The sequence below is a fragment of the Pongo abelii genome, chromosome 21 (genome assembly GCF_028885655.2).
Source record: "Pongo abelii isolate AG06213 chromosome 21, NHGRI_mPonAbe1-v2.0_pri, whole genome shotgun sequence".
Classification (NCBI taxonomy): Eukaryota; Metazoa; Chordata; class Mammalia; order Primates; family Hominidae; genus Pongo; species Pongo abelii.
The window spans coordinates 55,230,743-55,249,323 of record NC_072006.2 but is presented as its reverse complement, the minus strand read 5'-3'; the positions used below and the strand labels follow the sequence as shown (position 1 = coordinate 55,249,323).

General features: G+C 40.9%; 1 protein-coding gene and 1 pseudogene across 1 annotated transcript in view; one reads left to right on the top strand and one right to left on the bottom strand.

The window, feature by feature from the left end:
* The window catches only part of ADNP (activity dependent neuroprotector homeobox), a 42,248-nt gene that overhangs the window by 7,803 nt on the left and 15,864 nt on the right, over window positions 1-18,581 (top strand). The gene's annotated exons all lie outside the window — the stretch shown is intronic.
* LOC103888828 (26S proteasome non-ATPase regulatory subunit 10-like) lies at window positions 9,030-18,452 on the bottom strand (annotated as a pseudogene).

Genomic DNA, 18,581 nt, shown 5'->3' with positions numbered 1-18,581 from the left:
CGTCCACCATGGTTCCTGGCTCATAACACCCATAACCCCATTACCGTGTTTTGTTATAATATAGGGTATGTTAGGTCTCAGAAAATAATCTCTGACCTTCTCCTGCTCTCCTTACACGTGTCCCAAGGCAAGATTCTAATCTTTACCCAGCTTTCTGATTGTAGGTCTTGAGATCCTCCCTAGAGAGAGGGTGTTGGCCCTATACCCCGGGGAAGGGAAGTAAGGTTTCCTATATGAAGCTTTTATAAAAACCCAGGAGGACCAGGCGCGGTGGCTCACGCCTGTAATCCCAGCACTTTGGGAGGCTGGGGGCGAGCGAATCACAAGTTCAGGAGTTTGAGACCAGCCTGGCCATCGTGGTGAAACCCCATCTCTACTAAAAATACAAAAAAACTTAGCTGGGCTTAGTGGTGGGGGCCTATAATCCCAGCTACTCAGGAGGCTGAGACAGGAGAATTGTGTGAACCTGGGAGGCAGAGGTTGCAGTGAGCCGAGATTGCACTGCACCACTGCACTCCAGCCTGGGAGACAGAGCGAGACTCCGTCTTAAAACAAACAAAAACAACACAGGAGGACTGGGTTCAGAGAGCTTCCAGATAGTTCAACACACCTGGAGGGTGGCGCCCCCAGAGAGGGTATGGAAGCCCAGTGCCCTTATGCATTTCTTTATCTGTATTTTTTATAATAAACCGGTAAACATAAGTGTTTCCCTAAGTTTTGTGAGATGCTCCAGCAAATTAATAGAACTCAAGGAGGGGGTCTTGGGAACCCCAGCTTGAAGCGTCAGTCAGAAGTTCTGGAGGCCCAGACTTAAAGCTGGAGTCTGAAGAAGGAGAGAGCAGTCTTGGGGACTGAGCCCCCATCTTGTGGAATATGACACTATATCCAGGTAGACAGTGTCAGAACCAAATTAGAGGATACTCAGCCGGTGTCCGCAGCTTGGGAGAAAAACCCATACGTTTGGTCACAGAAGACCACTTCACGACTTCTGTGTGGTTGTGAGGGCAGAGGAAAAACACAGTTTGAGAGTTTTCCCCTGAAGCACCCCTTAAGGGCTACTAGTGAATTATTTCCCTTTTTCACATTGATCTTAAGCCAGATTTTCCTCTTACAGTGACAGCAAGTGGCTGTATGCCTGTGGAGTTCTTATGTAGGCAGTGGAGTGCTAGAATCACTCTTTATGCTGTGTCCCTGCCTTGCTGCAATACCTGTTTAGAGTGAAGTAAACTGGGATGTGCTCCTCACCTCACAGTCTCCCTAAATCTAAATTGGTATATTATAAAGTATCCTCAGTCTGTTTTTCTTGTTTAAGTACTGAGGCATCTTCTTCCGCTTTCAAATACAATTTTAGGTGAACTCTTAAATTGATGAAGGGTCAGGGGGCCAGACCTCTGGCTGCCCAGCTTTCACCTTGTCCCTCAGGCATCATCTTCCCTCTCTTTGTATACATATCTTAAACTCTTAGAGGAGTTCAGCCTGAAAACAACTGGTTCTACTGGTGTGCTGGAAATTCTGGTGGTCACTGCTAGAATTCTTTCCTGAAATCTGAATACGGAAGGTATCAGGATAAGCAGCAACACAGTAGCAGTTTTCCGGTTGTGGGCACCAGTCTTGTAGTCTGAAAATCTTCCTAAAAGACCAGTGACTCCACATATTTTTTAAAACATAAGATATGCAAAATCTAGATGACACCTTTATGTTTCTACATAACTGTAAGTCACCTGGGTTTATTTAAGATAGTTGCAGATGTTCAGTTGCCTAAATATTTTAAGTGTCACTGAGCTTGTAAAGTTAAGAATGTGCTAACCTGAGTATGAATGGCTCACACAGATGTAAAATATTGTATAAAAACATTACTGTGCATGATACATTGTAATGTGTACAGGAACAGATGTTGTTATGGCAACCACATCTGATTCTCAGTCATAATAGTTTGAGCTTTTTGGAGAGGTTATGCCCTGGTGTGAACTCAGAATTTTCAAAGTGATTATTTTAGTATCTCATCTGGTTTAAGGTAATAATGGTAACTGACTTAAGCATTAACTTGCATCATCTCATTTAATCCTTCTGACATTAAAACAATGAGATAGCGTCCTTCTGCTTATGCCATAAGAAAACAGACCTCTAGAGGTTAAATAACATGTTTAGGATCACAAAGCTAGTAAGTGGCAGAGCAAGAATTTAAATACAGATCTGTCCAACTGTAGGGTGGACCACTGCATCTTTATTTTCTAGCAAAGAAAAGCTTTACTGTGCTATGTCACCCTACCTCTTGTTAAGGAGGTTTGAAATTATAAGGTACAAATTTTTTACATATGGCCGATAGGTAAGTTTTTGTCCAGGAAAATAGTAGTATTAGCACAAATTTTGACTTAGGCTATAAGCTTCACCTGTGAACCTTTTCTTTTCGCCTCGTTTTACTATCACCCCAGTATCCTATTATCTCACTACCTAAGGCAGTGATGGCTTCTCAGACCTCTTAGATTGAGAAGATGTGGCATGGGTGTAAGCTCCCTCAGGTAATTCTGAGGGTTGGGTGGGTCTGGTATCTACTCTTTTACCTAGTTGACTTCCTCCAGGCCTTTTTTTTTTTTAAATGGAGTCCAGGCTGGAGTGCAGTGGCGCGATCTCAACCTCTGCCTCCTGGGCTCAAGAAATTCTCCCGCCTCAGCCTCCCGAGTAGCTGGGATTACAGGCGCCGGCCACCACACCCAGCTAATTTTTTGTATTTTTAGTAGAGATGGGTTTCACCATGTTGGTCAGGCTTGTCTCAAACTCCTGACCTCAAGTGATCTGCCTGCCTTGGCCTCCCAAATTGCTGGGATTACAGGCGTGAGCCACCGCGCCTGGCCCTCTGGACCTTTCTTAATGGGACCTGCTGAATACAACCAGATTGATGCTTTTTTTTCTTTTTTTTTTTTTTGGAGGTGGAGTGTCGCTCTGTTGCCCAGGCTGGAGTGCAGTGACTGCAACCTCCGCCTCCCGGATTCAAGCAATTTTTCTGCCTCAGCGTCCTGAGTAGCTGGGATTACAGGCACACACCACCACGCCTGGCTAATTTTTGTATTTTTAGTAGAGACGGGGTTTCACCATATTCGCCAGGCTGGTCTTGAGCTCCTGACTTCGTGATCTGCCCATCTTGGCCTCCCAAAGTGCTGGGATTTCAGGCGTGAACCACCACGCCCGGCCTGGATTAATCCTCTTAAAGTGCCATTAGAATCATGTCCCTTCTGTACTTTGTTATCTGCAGCATCTCCTCGGTGCCTACGAGACATGGCAGCAGACTCCAGCTTCACATTCAAGATCCCCATCCTATCCTCACGCTGCCTTTCCGGTCATGTCGTTCCTTGTTACTCAGAAGCTTGACATAGCAACCATTCTGACTCAGTGGAGTTGAGCAAGGAGTTCCTAGAACACCTTGCTTTCCGGCCTCTGGAACTGCGCCAGAAGTCTTCTGCAGTAAATGCAGATTCTCCGCCTAAGTTAATGGCCCCAACTCAGCAGCTGTTGCCACCCTCCCTGCTGAGAATGAACTAAACATGAAGCCTCCTAGGATTTAGTTTATGACACATCTGATACATCGCCTCTTTTACTGCAAATATTTATTGGATGTCATATCTGTAAGCTTTTTCTAGGCAGAGATTCATTCATTCAGTCTGCATTTATTGAGTGCCTGCTTTGTTCTAGCCATTGACATAGATGTTAGAGATACAGCAGGGAAAAAAACCAAAGTTCCAGGGTCTCCCTTTGTAACGCAGGCTGGAGTATAGTGGCACCATCATAGCTCACTGCAACTCAAGCCATTCTTCCACCTCAGCCTCCCAAGTAGCTGGGACTATAGGCATGCACCACCACACCTGGCTTTATATATATATACACACACACACACACACACACGTATATGTGTATACACATATACGTATATATATATGTATTTAACATAGTTGCAGATGTTCAGTTGCCTAAATATTTTAAGTGTCACTGAGCTTGTAAAGTTAAGAATATGCTAACCTGAGTATGAATGGCTCACACAGATGTAAAATATTGTATAAAAACGTATTGTATAAAATACGTGTATATATATATACGTATATGCGTATACGTGTGTGTATATATATGTGTATATACACATATACATATATATATGTATTTTTTGCAGGCTGGTCTTGAACTACTGGGCTCAAGCAATCCTCCCACCTCAGCCTTCCAGAGTGCTGGGAGCTGGGAGCCACACCTATGAGATGGCACCCTTGTCTTGCTGCATATTTTAAGAGTTCTGTTTAGTCCATCAATTGAGGTCAGAAAAGTGAATGTGCTGAAAGATAATATGTAATGATAATTTGTAGACATAAATGCCAGCCGTGTCAACTATTTCAGGTGATATTTTACTAAATCTCTGAGATCACCTGTGATGAACTTTTAAAATAAATAAAACTTTTAAGTCACAGTGTGGTTATAATTTTTGTATAATTGGTAGGTAATGTGATGAACCAGGCTGTTTATTTACCATTAGGTTGTTGGTTTGCTATTAATGAACTACACCAGCATGAGAGAAAACAAAACTTCCTTAAAGTGCTAAAATTAAATTTTTCATTATTCTGTTACCTTTCAAAAGCTTTCCATTTCATTTTTCCCAGGACCTCTCCTCTTGTTTTTCTACTTTTGTAGCGGAAACTTAAGGTAATTTGAAATTTTAACATATGGGAATTCTCTGAAGATCTTTTCTCTACTGCCACATGCTCAAGTTTGCAAAACAAAGTAGTTGAACGTCTCACTGAAGTAACCCAGCTGTATTAAATCTATTAGTTAAGGCAGAGTGAATCAGGGCCTTCATTGCCAAAAGTAATATAATATCCTGTTCCTGGCCTCTTGGAGTGGAGCAGATTTGCCAATAACGTGAACTCTCTACCATTTTTTTTTCTTTAAGTACTTAAAGGTTTTGGGGCCACCTAGGTTCCATTAATGTATTACCACTCATATTAAATGATTATAGTGTTAAAAATGGTCTGGAAATTTGTATAGACCTTCACAATGCTGTGTTACATCCACGGTTTGTTCTAGAGGTTCTGTCCTTTTCTGGGTAATATTAACAAATGCTTAATATTCACATTTTGGTAAAGAGATCTATCAGTGATAAATGCCCCTGATTTTGAACCCAGACTACCCTGCTGTTGAGATTATAAGCAGACTTTGTCTGCTTCCCTAATCAATACTGCTGCCTTAAATTTCCCAGTAGCCACTTTAAAAAAAAAGAATGTGTTTATTTTTAATTGTTGTAAAGTATACATAAACTTTACCATTTTAGCCTTTTTTAATCTTGCAGAACTGAAACGCTATACCTGTTAAACAATAACTCCTCTTTTCTTCCTTTACCCAGCCGCTGGCAACCACCATTTTACTTTTCTGTTCCTATGAATCTGTTTATTCTAAGTACCTCATGAGTGGAATCATACAATATTTGGCCTTTTGTGATTGATTTTATTCACTTAGTATAATGTTTTCAAGGTTCATGTTGGAACATGTATCGGTACTTTATTCCTTTTCATGGCTGAATCATATCCCATTATGTGGATAGGACCACATTTCATTTATCATCAGTTGATTTCAGTTGTTCCTATTTTGGGGGTATTACGAATAATACTGCTGAGAACATTGATACACGAGTTTATATGTGGTCCTGTGTTCCCGCTTCCCAATTGCTTATGTAACTTTTTGGACTTTTACTGTTCTCCCAGTTTGACTGGAGCCTGGAGATAGTTGAGAACAGACCAGCCTCCTACCAACTCCCTCCTTTCAAAAGGAAGCCTCTAGTTTCCCAAGGGACTTTCAGAAGACCATGCTTAGAGTATTCACAATGGGAAGATAATAAAGGGGAGACATAGGATATATCTGTTTTTTGAAAAGCTGGACTGTTATTTAAGGATACCAAGGTTGTGGTTTTCATTTTACAAGATATTACTATTATGATTTGGATAGAAAGAGATTCTTCAAATGTGACTATCTAGTGACTGTTGGCCTCCATGGTGATGGTAAGAGTGATTTAAGACAAGTGTCTTTAGAGTTGAATTCTTCTCTGGATGTGATGGAATCATCTGACTGACTTGAGATACGTACAGATTCTTAATCTCTGTGTTACTGCTTCAGCTGGTTTGGCTGAGCCTTTTAATTTTTGAAGACCATTTCAACCTCGGGTATTGAAGTTCTGGCACTTTTCAGATGTATGTAGGGAACATGTTGCTGTTTGTTTTTAGTGAATGCCAGAGATAGGGTTTGGTCTGCATGGGTAGTGAGAGGAGTGCTGCATCTCAGGTCTGGAGGGTGGCCTCGAGACTCAGCTCGCTCATGGGCAAGCAGTTGCTTCACCTCAGCTGCTAATTTGTAAGATGAGAAGAGTTTAGATTAGGCAGCTCCTAGGTTCTTTCAGTGATTCAGAGTGCTGCTTTTTCATAACAGATTTCAGTTGATGGTGTGATTTGGAAGATGAATCTCAATCTTTTGACTTTCCTAAGGCCTGTACTGGACATTTGTTTTTTAGTTTTTGGTTTGGTTTTGTTTTTCCCCCTCAATTCAGAAACAGAATGCTTGTGTTCCTGCAGTTGAGGAGACACTGAAGACTGGTGATTGTTACTTAGATTCCATCCAAACTATCTTTTTCCTCATCAGCTGAACAAGCTAATTCTGAAAAGGCACTGCATATTTTTTAAAAATTTTTTATGTTATATGTATGAAGTGGATGCCACTGACACAAATGTATTTTTCAGGAGCATTAATTGAAAAATAATGTCCAGAATTAGAGTAGTGTTGTCTCACTCGACCATCTCCTGAATATGTCACATCTGAATAACAGTTTATCCAGGGAACTAGGGAGATTGACAAGCTGGAGCTTATCCTTTGGAGAGTGGCCTATGAGATCAACGGAAGGAATGGTGAGAAGAACTGATCTGGTTACTGGGAGAAGAGGGGCGTGTCTTAAAATTTTGAAAGGCTGTCATGTGACTAGGGAATTTATAGCCTAACTGAGAGCTATGGGCAGGTTACACAGCGTTGTAAAGCATAAACTTGTGAACAGAAGTTGTCCAGTGTGGAATGAGCTGCCTGGTGGGATTTTGTGCCCCCTCTTACTTGAGGTGATCAGGCAACAATCTTTTAGAGCATCTTTTTTTTGTAGAAAGGATTCACACATGTTGATGGAAGGTGACAAAAAACATTACTTTGACTAAACGTTTTTGTAAAGAATGCTATATTTAGATAAATACCATCTTTCGCCTTGCATAAATTTATACTCCCAACTAAAGAAATAGTTATAAAAATATAAAGAATAATTGATAACAGTTAAAAACTTGAAGAAAATCAATGTTTATTTTTGGAGGCAGTTTTGTATTTGGTTATCTTTTATTATCAAACTGAGAGAATAGTAAAAGTCCAATGAAGTTAGTAAGAATAGAAGAATACAGAAACTGGTTACATTTCCTGCCTGCTTGTTATCTTTATTAAGAGTGTTATAATATGATTATCCTAGGCAATATAATTGATGTTCATTATTCAGATTTAGCTTTCAGTACATACGTGTCATCATTTGCAAAGTAGTTTTCTTTCTAATCTTCCTGGTTCTCTAACTCCCTCACCCCCCTTTTTAGCCTCAGTACTACTGTACATTTTCCAGTAAGCTTAAGGAAAGAGGATACTAAACTTTATTTTCTTACCTCTCTCTTGCTGCACAGTTTTATCTGCTAATCCAGAAGAACATTCTGCCCCTGGATAGTCAGAATTACGTGTTTTATGGATTGGGGAGGGAGGGGAGGAAAAGGAGGAGGCATCAGAGCTGCCTTTCTATGAAGAGTTTCCAGCATCTGGAAGCTCTTTTGCCCAGGCTTATAGGAGAATGGAAATCAGCTACCTCTGTTCAGGGCGGTGTATTTTAGAAAAAGATTGAGTGGGGTGATTGTTTCCAGACTGGCTGTAGGCTCTCAATCTTAAAGCTGTATAAGATTAATTTTTTAAAATGCAAATATATAAACGTTTTTGCAACTGGTTTGATTTAAATGTAGGGCTTAGTGGCACATGTAAAGCAAATAAAGTATGTTCACTACTTCAGATACAAATCCTAAAATAGGAACAATAAGGGCTCATTGGCTATAAGAAGAAATAGGGTTTTACCGTGACCACAGTTTTTGACTCAATGAGTGATATAGACAGGTATTAAATATGTTGCTAAGGTAAAGGCAGGAAGGAAAGAAAATGCATAAATACAAAAATGATTTTTTTTCTTTCAACATTTTGTTTTTTAGTTTCTGAAATAGAAATCAATACATTTTGTTCCATAATCATTTTAACAAGCTTGACCTTTTTTCAGTATAAGCTGACTCGATATAGGTGCTTTAAAACTTCCTTTTTAAAAAACCATACGTTTTATCTTGGCAAATAGCTCATCAAAAAAAATACATGTGTACATGGGAAGTTGTTTTTCATTATTTTCGAGCACAACCCCCAACTTAAAATTTGGTCCACTGAAATATGTAAATATTCCTCCATATCACAAAAATAAAATCTCATGGTTGGGAAAAAAAAACAAATGTTTGGCATAGGCCTGAGTAAGCTTGAAAAACAAGTTAGGACGTTTAACTGTATGGAGGAACATCACGGAGTCCACCTAGAACCATCTAGCAGAACGACTAGCCTGTTGCTATTGGAGCTGTTGTATTTCAGAGACTGATACAAGGTGCATGCTCGGAGGTTGCTGAAGATTAACAGCAGCCACAGAATCACTTACTCAGAATTAGCCGAAATTCAGTATACAAGAATATGTGACAAGAGTAGAACAGTCAACAGTTACTCAGTGCCCGGAAAGCAAGCTGTAAGTTTAGAACAAGAACCTCAGCAGGAACAACAGTCAACATGTTCATGAGACTTTGAAGGTGAGAAAACATTTGTAGATGATGTCCTGTGCCCAAGTATGTTAGTTTCCAGGACACTGGGGACAGTATCACAACATAGAAAGTAAGAAGAAATCCAAGCTGTTTAACCTTCTACCATTCTCTTGAGTATTAAACCCAGGCCACATTTGGCCACTTGCGGGGTTTCTTTTCTTCTTTATTCTCTATGTAAATATTGCTCCTTGGGACACCAGCAGTTTTGCTTCTTCCACTCTTATCACAGGCTAAGTGTGGAGGAGTGTTACCCTCAGTGTCTTGGATGTTTGTGGATGCTTTGTAATACAGAAGGATATGAATCATCTTGAAGTTACCCTTGGCTGTGGCCTGGTGCTTTGCTGTAGCCTCATAATGATCCTTACCATCTGGATTAGCCCCACCTTCTAGTAACAGGAGAGCAATCTTATGCCTGTTTTTGGAAGCTGCATGATGTAGGGGAGTAGAGCCATTTTGATTGACAGCATTCACTTGAGCACCTTTTCCCAGAAGGGCTTTTACAGTCTCATTCTGGCCAGCACAAACAGCAGTCTGAAGAGGAGACCAATCTCGCATAGTCTTTATCATTTACTGGCACTCCAAGTTGAAACAAAAATTCAACAATTTATGTATGTCTGGCTGAGCATGCCCAATGCAATGCACTTCTGTCCTGGCCAGTTCTCATAGCCAGGGGTTTTATTGGGCAGAATCCTCTCCTTCACCTCCTCCAGCTTCCCTCTGTAGGTCAAGTTGCAGACCATAAGTTTAGACACACACCCCTCTGTTTTGCTTTCCCAGGATTGATGTTTTCTTTCTGATTAGTTTTTATCTTAACAGGTACTAAATGTTTCCACACAGACATAACAAAATCTGTTCTTTAAATAAATAAAATTATCGTCACAGGTAGCAGTTAACTGATGCTTTGATTTTGTTCATGAGAATCAAATGCTTGTCCCTCTTAGAAAATTGCCAGCATAACTTAACATTTTTTAGTTAGATCATTGGTTTAAGGAAACTTCAAAAATCTTACTCTTAAACCCCAGTGGGGGTTATGAGATAAATATAAAATTTCTTGCATCAGCATCAATTGGAGTAATTTAAATATCAAGGATCTGAAATTCTTACATAGTAACTTGGGTTGATGTTATCAAAAAGTGAAATTGTTTATATTGTAGTAGCCTGATTGTCTTCCTAATTTTTATTAACTTAGAAAATACAGCTACCTTTTTTTTTTTTTTTTTTTTTTTTTTTTTTTTTTTTTGTTGAGACGGAGTCTCACTCTGTTGCCCAGGCTGGAGTGCAGTGGCGTGATCTCTGCTCACTGCAACTCCCACCTCCTGGGTTCAAACGATTCTCAGGCCTCAGCCTCCCAAATAGCTGGGATTACAGGCATGTGCCACCATGCCCAGCTAATTTTATTATATTTTTAGTAGAGATGGGGTTTCGCCATGTTGGCCAGGCTGGTCGCGAACTCCTGGCCTCAAGTGATCGCCCGCCTTGGCCTCTCAAAGTGCTGGGATTACAGACATAAGCCATGGCGCCCATCCTGACAGCTGCCGTTTTCTTCACTAGTAATAGCGTCATTCCTAGCCCTTGATTCCACACTCTTCTATTCTTCCGACCCCAGGTAAAAGATAATCCCAGAGAGACTGTGTTTTTCTTTACAACTTTAGGGTAGAAATGTTTTTTAAAAAATCACAGTGTGAACTTTATTTTCTGATCCTTTAGGTTTACTGTGGATTCCCTATCACTTCATACTTTGATCAGACTAATAATATTTGGTGAAGATTTTCAGTAAACTATCAGAATTCTGCTATAGCCATCAAACTTCATGCTTTGGTTTGATTGCCCACTAGGCCCGGATTCTACATTTCAGTAACCTGCCGCTTTTGCGTAAATTTGCATCATGGGCTTAGTTTAGATTAGTGACTATTTCGTGGAGGTACTTGGGGGCAGGGAATCTTTTTTTTCTCTCTTTCAACCTGAGCACCTCTAGTTTTTATCTTTTTTATATTTCACCTAGGATTCCTTTGGAAACGGGTTTCACAGCTTTTAAAAAATAAAAAGTTTGAAGCTAGGTGCAGTGGCTCACACCTGTAATCCCAGCACTTTGGGAGGCCAAGGCAGGCAGATCACTTGAGGTCAGGAGTTCGAGACCAGCCTGGCCAACATGCTGAAACCCCATCTCTGCTAAAAATATTTTTAAAAATTAGCCCAGCCTGGTGGCGCGTGCCTGTAATCCCAGCTACTCGAGAGGCTGAGGTGGGAGAATCGCTGGAACCTTGGGAGGCAGGGGTTGCAGTGAACTGAGATTATGCCACTGCACTGCAGCGTGGGTAACAGAGGGAGACTCCCGTCTCAAAAAAATGAGGTCTGAAAATCACTAGTTTAGGCTAAGTTATGTTTAGGTGTTAACCAGGAAGAAGTAACGATCCTTGTGTAGCTCTCAGTGCAATATTAGATATGCTTTTCTTAGTGGAAATGAAAGTTTTGCATTCACTAGTGTAACTGATACATTAGTCATCACTTTGGGTTATGTTCAGGTTTTGGTTCCCGAACATTATAAAGTGGCAAAGTTACACCTGCAGTTGAAGGAAAGTAGGACACACTATGACACACTAGATCCTCACTTGGAGTAGTTTAAAATGTAATCTGGACAAGTTGGACTTAGAGGCTAGCTTTTTTCTTCTGGCTTATCTGTGCCTGTTCAGAGGTAGCTGGGTTGTCTTTTGCTTATCTAAAACAGGCTTATCTTTTTGTTTTGTCTTTCTTTCAGATGATACTAGTAAATGCTTTTCTGCTTTTTTTCTGCCCCTAAAAATACAGACTATATGGTGCCATCCTTGATGTGGTAGCTCTGCAGAACTACCATAGACAAGCTCCACTAATTCTTGGTGTGCCAGATCCTGCAGACCTTACCTTGAGCCTGCTAAACTGGGACTGTCATCTGTTGGGTGATGCCATTGCACTACAGCCTGGGCAACAAGAGTGAAATTGTCTCAAAAAAAAAAAAAAAAAAAGAAGAAAAGAAATGAAATCTGGGCTTTTAGTGTATCCATCACCCAAATAATGTACAAGGACACCTTTTTCAGTTAGTGTTGCTAGGAAAATTGGATTGCCATAGTGCAGAAGAATGAAACTAGACCCCTATCTCTCACGGTATACGGAAGTCAACTCAAGATAGAAAAAAGACTCAAAGTGAGACCTGAAACTAGGGAAACCTGGGGAAAACTCTCATGGACATTGGTCTAGGCAAAGAATTCATGACTAAGACCTCAAAAGCACAAGCAACAAAACCAAAAATAGATGGGACTTAAACTGAAAAAGTTTCTGCACAGATACATATATCATGCGCATATGGTTTTAATTTATCTGTAGCCTAGGGCCTAGATGAATCTCAGATTTTCATTCCAGCTGTCTGACTCTTGCTTTGTAAGAAAGCACATGAATAGGATATGGGCCTGGATTAGTAAAACATTAATGTTTGGGCCCTAATCAGTAGATGTGGGTATAATTTGCAAAGACTAATAGGAATGAGTATGGCTAGTTCGCTCAACAGTGTTAGTCTCCAAAATTGAACGTTGGCTGGGCACGGTGGCCCATACCTGTAATCCCAACACTTTGCGGGGCCGAGGTGGGAAGATCACTTGAGCTCAAGAGTTGGAGACCAGCCTGGGCAGCATAGGGAAGACCCCTATTAAATTTTTTTTAAAAATTAGCTGAATGTGGTGGTGCATACCTCTAGTCTCATCTACTTGCGAGGCTGAGGCAGAAGGGTTGCTTGAGCCCGGAGAATTGAGGCTGCAGTCAGCTGTGATCATACCACTGCACTCCAGCGTGGGTAACACAGAGTGAGACCCTTTCTCAAAAATAATAATAATTGAATGTTTACATGTAGTTCATCAGATGGCAGGTGCTTACCAAAAAGCTAGTTACTCTCTATTTATTTATTTAGAGGCAGGGCCTTACTCTGTCACCCAGGCGGGAGTGCAGTGGCACGATCATTGCTCACTGCAGTCTTGAACTCCTGGGCTCAAGTGATCCTCCCACCTCAGCCCCCTGTATATCTAGGACCACAGGTCCACACCCATGCTTTCTTGTAGAAACATAGGTCTTGCTGTGTTGCTCAGTCTGGTCTCAAACTCGGCCCCCTAACATGCTGGGATTATGGGTATGAGACATTGCACCCACACCTAGTTACTTTCAGTCATAAATCACTTGCAAATGTTAATTTTGTTATTAATAGTTCATTGAGCTTTCTCTGAATTCTTCTAGAATTTAGGGTGTTTAACTCTTTTCATATAGTGTTTTTTGTTTTTTTTACTTGATGAAATCAGAGCCAAAGCATTTTTTGCAGTAACTTTCATCTTACAAACTCCTGTTCTTTCTACTAGACCCAGTTCACAAGTGTAATTATTTTGCATAAATGCCCTGTCTTCCCTCTTAATTATTCACTTTCTCTTCTGTGTCCGCCTGCCCAGTGGGTCTGTCAAGACTTTTGGTTGTGAGTGACATGAACTTAGCTTAGGCAGAAACAATAATGTGTTTGTTTATATATTGGGAAAGGCTGGCATAGGGAAGTGCTGTTCTTCGGGCACAGCTGGATTGAGGACCTTAAACAATATCAATAGAAATTGTTCCCTTTGCTTCCTTCATGTGATGGCAGGTCCCAACTCTCCTTTTCAGCGTCACTGTCACCGCTGTTTGGGGGACATGTCCAACTCTACTGGTCATTATCTTACATAGATGAAATATTCTTAACTAGTCAAACTGAGTCATGTATACTCTGCTTTGCTGGAAAAGTGACTTTCTGTCTTCCATCAATCGTGGCAGAGGCGTTTCCAAGAGGAGGCTGGGCAGGCAAAAACAAGTGTCTAAACCCTACTGATTGAGGGCTGGCTATGTGTATTCTAGGCTGGAAGAAATCGACTGTTGAAGGGGAAGAAGAACCATGTCTTACTCATCTCTCTATTCCTAGCACAGTTGAGTGGCTAAGTGCAAATGCTCTGAAAATGACTGTCTAACAGATGAACAATATATGAGTTTGTTAAATTGGATATTTTTCCTTTTTTATGTCGTGAGCTGAAAGGTTTGGCTGAAGGGAGCTAGTTCTCCTTGGTATTGGAATAATGATGCTCATCTGATTTCTTTTTTTTTTTTTTTTTCTTTTTCTTTTTGAGACAGAGTTTTACTCTTGTCTCCCACAGGCTGGAGTGCAATGGTGCAATTTCGGCTCACCGCAACCTCCGCCTCTGGAGTTCAAGTGATTCTCCTGCCTCAGCCTCCCTAGTAGCTAGGATTACAGACATGCGCCACCATGCCCAGCTAATTTTGTATTTTTAGCAGAGACAGGGTTTCTCTATGTTGGTCAGGCTACTCTCCTGACCTCAGGTGATCCGCCCGCCTCGGCCTCCCAAAGTGCTGGGATTATAGGCGTGAGCCACCATGCCCGGCAATTTTTTTTTTTTTTTTAATGGCCATCCTAATAAGGAGGCAAAAGAGAAAGGATTAGCTATCCTTCTGCATGTCAAAACCCATCTCTGGGACAATTTTTAGCATTAGTGTTAAGGTTTCTTTCTCTCTAAGAGTAATAATTACCTATATTTTAGTTTTTAGCTCTCTTTGCATTCAAAAGTGAGGAAAGGGCCCTGAATTTCAGGCAGAGACAATTTCTTATCTATTCTGTTCCCACCCCTCAGTTACTTAAGTATGGATCCCTTGTCCACATTTATAAAGGAGAATCAAATAGATAACCTTCTTTTTTCTTTTTTTGGAGACAGAGTCTTGCTCTGTTGCCCAGGCTAGAGTGCAGTGGCTCGATCTCGGCTCACTGCAAGCTCTGCCTCCTGGGCTCACGCCATTCTCCTATCTCAACCTCCCGAGTAGCTGGGAGTACAGGTGCCCACCACCACGCCCAGCTAATTTTTTGTATTTTTAGTAGAGATGGGGTTTCACCATGTTAGCCAGGTTGGTCTCGATCTCCTGACCTCGTGATTCGCCCGCCTTGGCCTCCCAAAGTGCTGGGATTACAGGCGTGAGCCACTGCGCCCAGCCTAGATAACATTAATGAACACTAGAGCCAGCTATTGATTTGAACTTAGGTTTCTTAACAGCAAGCAGTAGACGCAAAGAAACATAGGGTCCTTCTCTTCTTTTTCTTATCACCCATAATGATTGACTGATAGAGTTTGGTTGAAACTTTTTTCCAAAGAATTGTTTGGCTTCTTATAGTTCAAAAAGCTCACAAGAAAGGGTAACAGTGACCCCTTCTGGGATGGGGAGCTGCGTGGCTGGAGGGATAAGAGTGAGAAGGAAGCCTTCTTTGCTTATATTTCTGAATTGTGTGCTTGTTTGATCTACTGAGAAACGTATTTAAAGCAAAAAAAAAAAAAACAACAAAAATCTTTGCAAATGCTTTTGAAGGTGCCAATGCATATGACTGTTATTTCAGCTGCAAATGGACAAAATCTTAGAGAAATGATCTCCATGAACAAATGCAGGGAGGGCACACTTTGTTCTGCAGAAAGGGAGATTATGGAATTTCCAAGGTTATTAGGAATGTCAGAAATATGCATATGAAGAGCATTATAATCTTTACACTGAAAGATGTAGAATGTTCTGAGTTAACATGAACATAGATTCCTGGCCAAGCATGGTGGCGCACACCTGTAATCCCAGTACTTTGGGAGGCCAAAGCCAGCAGATCGCTTGAGCTCAGGAGTTCAGGACCAGCTTGGGCAACATGGCAACACCCCATCTCTACTACAAAAAAAACACACACACACACACAAAAAATATAGCCAGGCATCTAGGTAGTGTACACCTGTAGTCCCAGCTGCCTGGTGGGGCTGAGGTGGGAAGATCACTTGTGCCCAGGAAGTCGAGGCTGCAGTGAGCTATGATTGCACCACTACACTCCAGCCTGGATGAAAAGTGGAACTCTGGCCAGGCGCAGTGGCTCATGCCTGTAATCCCAGCACTTTGGGAGGCTGAGGCAGGTGGATCACCTGAGGTCAGGAGTTTGAGACCAGCCTGGCCAACATGGTGAAACCCTGTCTCTATTAAAAATACAAAAATTAGCACGATGTGGTGGTACGCGCCTGTAGTCCCAGCTACTCAGGAGGCTGAGGAGAGAGAATTGCTTGAGCCTGGGAGGTGGAGGTTGCAGTGAGCCAAGATTGTGCCATTGCACTCCAGCGTGGGCAACAAGAGGAAAACTCCGTCTCAAAAAAAAAAAATGCCGGGCGCGGTGGCTGTAATCCCAGCACTTTGGGAGGCTGAGGTGGGCGGATCACGAGGTCAGGAGATCAAGACCATCCTGGCTAAATGGTGAAACCCCCATCTCTACTAAAAATACAAAACATTAGCCGCTCATGGTGGTGGCGCCTGTAGTCCTAGCTACTCGGGAGGCTGAGGCAGAAGTATGGTGTGAACCTGGGAGGCAGAGCTTGTGGTGAGCCAAGATCGTGACACTGCACTCCAGCCTGGGTGACAGAGCGAGACTGTCTCAAAAAAAAAAAAAAAAAAAAGTGGAACCCTGTCTCAAAAAGAAAATACAGATTTCTCCTAGTTGCCAAGCCTACAGCAAAATAACATTTTTTGGTACAGCATTTCCCAATAAGCAGTGTCACTGCTTTATTTATAAGCCTTTTAAATTCAAAATAGATAAGTAAACCCAACACCAACTCTGTGGCTGAAATACCGCTTTTTATAAATTACAAGTTTCTTACAACTAAGTTCCCTTATGGGCATACTCACTTTTTCAGAAAAAAATACTTAACCAGGCAGTGAGATGCTTCATCTTAATGTCTTAAACCGACTTTTTAAGCTGTGGGTAGGCACTTAGAAGAATGGGTTTTTCTTTCCCCCAAGCTGCCGCTTGATTCTTTTTTATGTTTTCTATAGACTAATGACCCCAGTGGTGGCCACATTTCCAAATCTTTTATGTCTTTGTTTTTCTGAGATTGTTGAGCCACTCATCTAGGAGGCAGGGAAACCATTAATGGCTGGCTTCTGGACACATCTGTTATGAAGTGTGAAGCAGAGTTAACTCAGGAAGTTCCCAAAGAACTAAATTTTGGCCCATAGAGAGTTTATGAAATGAACAGAGAAACAAGATGTCTCTTCCCAGTCTTAGGTATCTGTGGGCATCCATTTTAATACCTGGTTTCTTCAGAATTAGCCTGTGACACTTTTCTGTATTTCTGAAATATTTTTCTAGCATGTGCTTCTCTCTGAAAGACCTGGTTTGTAGTAATTGTGTTTGTTTTTTGTTTGTCTGTTTTTGAGACGGAATCTCACTCTATCGCCAGGCTGGAGTGCAGTGGTGCGATCTTGGCTCACTGCAACCTCTGCCTCCCAGGTTCAAGCGATTCTCCTGCCTCAGCCTGCCAAATAGCTGGGATTACAGGCACGTGCCACTACATCCAGCTAATTTTTGTATTTTTAGTAGAGTCGGGGTTTCACCATGTTGGCCAGGCTGGTCTCGATCTCTTGACCTCGTAATCTGCCCTCCTCGGCCTCCCAAAGTGTTGGGATTACAGGCGCGAGCCACCACGCACAGCGTGTAGTAACTGTTTTAAATTAAGCAAGTGATAAAGAATTTGCTGGTTTTAAGCCACCACAAAAGATGGTTTAAAACAATTTAGCAATAAAATTTGGACAAAAAATAATTGATTTGGTCTTAATTTATATCAGAAGTGACTTCTAAGTCTGTAGTTGGCTTCACAATATGCAGATTATTAGCATAGCAGAGAGGGCAGGGGACACCATAGTCATTGCTTCATAGTGAGCGGCAATTCTATCTTCAGTATAAGGCCCAGAAGGTTTTTTTGAAATACTTTTCATTTTTGGCCCCAATTAGACTTTGGTATTTCATATAGAATATTTTGAGACTTCTAAGTTAGGGTAACATACCCAGTTTCAAAATTTCTAGGGGTTACTCTTTGATTTTGGTAGATTTCACTCTTTATCCTTTTATTTTCCATTTTTTATAGTTAACGTTGATTTTGGATTAGAATAATAAATGAGGCAGCATTTTATTACATTTGGATTAGTTGACTTGCCATTTACAGATGATATTGCTATTACAGAGTAACAGCCTTTATTAATTAGAAAACTGGATTTGCATATATTAAATTTTAATTTCTGGTGCTTTGCCTTTTGTTTTTGCTGTTTTGGGTTTTAGAACTACTTTATATCCTGCGAAATTGTGTTAGATTTGCATTATTAAAAATTGATAAATTTTTACCATATTATGGGAAGCATTTATGATCTCATTAGAAACCATACATATTCTCAACTGCCCAAGTTTTACTAATTTTATTTTCTCATTAAAGACAAACTTTTGTTTTAAGGAACTTGGGAAAGTTGATACGAATTTCTAATTTAATGTATTAGGTCATTAAAATAATTCTTGAGTTCCCTTACACACATACAGGCTTTTCATTTTTTCAAAAGTATCCTCCTTAAAGTCTGTAACAGTTAACATTTTTGGGTACCTTTGCCCAGGTATGTCGCAGGCAGGGGTGGAGTGGGGGCATGCATTGGTCGAGTCACATATCATTACTGTATTTAGTTTGGGGAGTATACAGAAACTTAAGGTTTTTGGTTTTTGTTTGTTTGGTTTGGTTTGTTTTGTTTTGTTTTAAGAATACCGTAGCAGTAGGCAGGACA